The sequence below is a fragment of the Hordeum vulgare genome, chromosome 7H, assembly GCF_904849725.1.
Source record: "Hordeum vulgare subsp. vulgare chromosome 7H, MorexV3_pseudomolecules_assembly, whole genome shotgun sequence".
NCBI classification, from domain to species: Eukaryota; Viridiplantae; Streptophyta; class Magnoliopsida; order Poales; family Poaceae; genus Hordeum; species Hordeum vulgare.
In genome coordinates, this window is record NC_058524.1 from 30,887,861 (window position 1) to 30,892,602 (window position 4,742).

Consider the following 4,742-nt stretch of genomic DNA (forward strand, 5'->3'; position numbering starts at 1 on the left):
TTTGGTACGAGTACATGATTTATCCAAAGACATCTTCTCCTAGTTGACGTGGCTTTTTTAGCACACAAATGTGCCCTTCGTAGCCTCACGGACAACAAAAGGTAACTGGAATGACTCTTCTTTATTTCCTGGAGGATTAGTGCTATCTCAGAACGATTTTGGTGTCTGACCATACCAAAAGGATTGGCCCCTAAGTAAGGCTCCACCATGATCAGATACAATCAATCCTATAGCTCCATCATTGTATTTTTCAAAGGCTATTAGCTTGCGCGCACTAGGCAAGGCAAATACAGATGGTTAACAATAATTGGAAGGCAGTCTAGAGTTAATCAGCGTATATGATTGGGCTACCAAATGGTTGACCAACCACCTACCAGTAGTATTAATTATGTAATTATAATACAAGAAAAATAGAGAAATTATGTAATAATAATACGAGAAAAATCAGGAACGTGATGCCCGAGATGGAGAAACAACACCTCCTTGCTAATCCATGCCTATATATAGATCTGCTCATATACAGTGAGAGCTCATCGGAAACAAGCATAGTAACCATGGAGTATTCCCAAAAGTTCAAGATACTCGATATCCCTCCGGTCGTGCAAGAGCTGGTGGCCGGCGGCGTGCACGAGCCACCGGTCCAGTATAAGGTTCCTGAGCAAGACCGTCCCGCGGCTGTCTCTGAGATGCCGGAGCCCATCCCCGTCATCGATCTTGGCCGGCTGTCAGCCAACAACGCCGAAGAGTTCGCCAAACTGCAGTCCGCTTTGGAGAACTGGGGCTTTTTCCTGGTAAACTTCTTTGAGTTTCTATCTCGATAATGTGTAGTAATGAAGTGCTCATCTCTGGTCGATCTTTCTCCAGGCGGTTGGGCACGGAATGGAGCCTAGTTTCCTTGCGGAGACGATGAGTGTGTCCAAGGAGTTCTTTAAGCTCCCACTAGAAGAGAAGCAAAAGGTCTCAAAAATTGCCTACGGCGACACGCTAAGCATAGAAGGGTACGGCAACGAGTCGGTCGTCGTTGAGAATCAGCTCCTTGACTAGAACGATCAGTGCTTCCTCATAGTGGAACCCGAGTCCAAGAGAACATATACACTGTGGCCAACACAACCCCCTTCTTTCAGGTACCTGCTAGATTTTTATCACAATCAAAACTACCAGTATATCTCTCTTAATAGAGCTAAAACTCTGAGTTGTACTACGGCCTTGATGTGGTCAAGATTCGATAAACGGTTTTGCTAAAACACATCTAGATATGAGATAAGTATTGAATATCTAAGTTATATATCATTGATCTTACGTAGAGATTCGTGTGGGTATTTTTGTTGTTTTCGTTTCTTTTTTTATGCTTAACTTAGTCATTTATATGTGCAATGAGTATGTTACATCTAGATGTGCCCTAGACACACCCTTCGATAAAAAAGTGATGCTATGTTTCCTTTATAAATAATGTCCTTGTAAAAAGTATGCAGCTAGATCTTTTGAACTCCAATTCTCTTAAGTACATGTATAACTTATCAAGCAGACTTGTCATGAACACTATTTCTTCAAATAGTTTTGTACAAAACATATGCATGTAAAAGCCAATAATTAATGGCCGCCATAGATAGTGTTGTTGAAGACTCTAGTCCGTTCACAAACTGATGGAGTACATGATTAAAAAATCATGAGTTGACGAGTAATTAACGCATTAGAGTTGTCTTACCATCCACAATTATGCAGGGACATTCTATCTGAGTACACGGTCAAGTGCAGAGCGGTGGCCAACATCGTACTACAAAACATGGCCAAGCTGCTCAATTTGGATGAGGAATACTTCACAAACAAGTTCGCCGACACGTCTTATACCCTAGTTGGCTTCAACTACTACCCTCCATGTCCCAAGCCGGACCATGTCTTCGGCCTGAGGCCCCATACTGATGGTTCGGCGATCACAGTGAACTTCATCGATGCTGACGTTAGTGGGCTCCAGTTTGAGAAGAATAGCACATGGTACAACGTCCCCATCGTTCCAACTGCATTGGTTGTGAACATAGGAGATGTAATGGAGGTACAATATGTGTAGGCCGCTGCATAATATATTTTTATCTTATCTTGTGCTTGTCAAGTTGAGGTAAAAATAGCTTTATTTCATCCTGTGCCTGCAGATTCTGAGCAATGGATTCTTCAAAAGCCTTATGCACAGGGTTGTCACCAATACGGAGAAAGAGCGATTGTCGTTGGCGATGTTCTATTCATTGGACATGGAGATGGATATTGAGCCGGTGCCGGACCTGCTGGATGATAAGCGGCCACCACGATACAAGATAAAGAACAAGGACTACATAGCAAAACAAACCTACATTTTTGCAACAGGCAAACAAACCATTGACACCTTGAAGATCTGAATTTGATTTTCAAGTGAAGATATTTGGTAAACACAATTGTGAAGTTTATTGCATAGGCCATTATGCTATGAGTTTATGATTATGTTTTACTCTCTTCCCTGATTTATATGTGTCACCTATAAGAAGTTTGTGTTTGCCCTTTTCCCCAATTTATGTGTGTGAAGTCCTTTATGTAAAGTGTTATGTAGCTTGGTTGGTTTATGAAACCTTAAATAATAAAATGTATCCATGTTGTGCAACATCGTATGTAATGTGATTGCAGGAGTAGAATATTTATCTATCTTATTCAGTACTGAAAATTCACTCTATGCCGACTGTTTGGCTTTAAGCCGAGAGCCAAACCACGGGCACACAGCAGAGAGAGATACGCTAAGTGCTGATATCGACAAAGCATAGAACATGGCAACAAAGATGGCTATGCCTAAACACTGCCAAAAAGCACACGACAAATACAAAAGACTCAGCGAAGATCATATATGCCGATAGCAAAACAGTGAACACATGGCAATAAGTTGCCACGTGTCATGTCCGTTTGCGCTTGACGGCTCGTGACGTTGTCGTAGCTTTGCAGAGCACTTAAACAAGGGTCTCGGCATATATTTTCAAAAATAAACTTCACATAATACATGACCCGTGGGACACACCTATCACCGACTCTTTCAATGTATATCTTCTTTTTTTTGGGGGGGGGGGGGGGGGGGGGGGGGGGGGGGAGGGGCATTAATTTAAGCGTATGAGTTCCCTTCTGTCTCGTGGTTTTATAAACCCCTCATGTCCCGTGTGAACAGGTGCTTCTCCAGTTACTCCTCCCAAGGCCCGGTCCTAGGGATGTGCCACCTGTGCGGGCGCACAGGGCCCCCGGTTTTTAGGGGCCTCAAAATTTATTTATAGTTCTATTAGGCTTAATGATGTTAGATGGGCCTACAGGCTCCAACGCTGACTAGGACTGCTCCCCGTTGCGGCGTTGCTGGGCCTTCTGGCGCGCTGGCGACCGATCTAGATGACAGACGCCACGCATCGATGCCCCATTGGTCTCTCGATCTGTCCCTTCGTGTTCGTGTGTTCTTCCAGGCAGGCGGCTAGGGCTTCTAGCACGGCACGGCGGGAGCGGAGCGATCATCAGGCAATTAGTCCAGCCTCCAGCCGTCCAGCGCCCCGGACGGTTATCTTCACATGAGCTAATCAATGTGAGCGATAAGCAATTAGTCCAGGTCCAGCCTACAGCCTCCTTCACGTTCATGCAATGATGCAAATAGCAATTTTTTTATTCCTTTTTTTCTCATCAGAACCAGGAAGCGACAAGAATCAAGTAATTAGCATTTAGAAACCGGAGCAGCAATCAGGATTCAGTAATTAGGAACAAGAACAGAACCAGTGTCCGGCTTGCCGTGAGCTCTTGTCCCTTGAGTGAGTTTTATTTCTGATCTCTTATATCAAGTTTGCAGCTAGTATTATTATTTTCATCAATTAGGTGTCGAGCATTGCAAGATTCAATTTCAAGTCATGTCTTCACTTAGAAAACATGAATCTGGTTATCAAAAGCGTTTGAAGAAACAAAAAGCTGAGGAATTAATTCAGTTTCGGTATGGAAATATGGACAAGTTATTTAAGTGAAGACTTTACAACCAAGAATAGGTATGATTCTGTATATATTTTTCATTATTATGTAAGATATTATGATCTCTACATTATATTATACTCCCTCCGTTCCTAAATATAAGTCTTTTTAGAGATTTTACTAGAGGGCTACATATGGAGCAAAATGAATGAATCTATACTTTAAAACATGTCTATATACATCCGTATGTAGTCCTTTTAGTGAAACCTCTTAAAAGACTTATATTTAGGAACGGAGGGAGTAGTTATATTTATATAACTTTTTTAGTGAGGTAGGGCCCATTTTACAGTTTCGCACCGGGCCTCGAATTTCGTCGGCCCGGCCCTGCTCCTCCCCAGGCTGTATTCTTGTTGTCACACCACCGCTTCCATTGCTAACTCATCCACTCGTGTCCGGTTTAAGAAGAAAGTATGGGTCATGTTGCTTTATTGGCCTCAAAACTTTTTTTGTTCTCAAAGGAGGCCATCGCATGACACATGTCAGTTCCCCATATTTTTTAGGTCTGTCTGCAATATTTGAGACATTTTTTTCTAAGGGTTTTAGCGTTGGAAGTGAGTCATCTTTACCGAACGTACCTCGATGGCAATACCCTATCGAACCGTTTAAATCCACGGATAATCGTACATGTCAGAAATCCTTGGGACCTGACACGGTGTCATCACATGGCCCCTGTAGAGTGTGATATAAGTTTGAGCGTGTTTCGCAGAAGCCTGACCAGAGGCCGCTTGTAAACGCAC

At 42.9% G+C, this 4,742-nt stretch overlaps 1 pseudogene across 1 annotated transcript; it reads left to right on the forward strand.

Moving 5' to 3' along the window:
- Positions 1-520: 520 nt before the first annotated feature.
- LOC123409926 lies at positions 521-2,626 on the forward strand (annotated as a pseudogene). Its single transcript, XR_006612935.1, has 4 exons — positions 521-791; positions 865-1,124; positions 1,723-2,050; positions 2,148-2,626. The product of XR_006612935.1 is annotated as a protein SRG1-like (transcript).
- Positions 2,627-4,742: the final 2,116 nt, after the last annotated feature.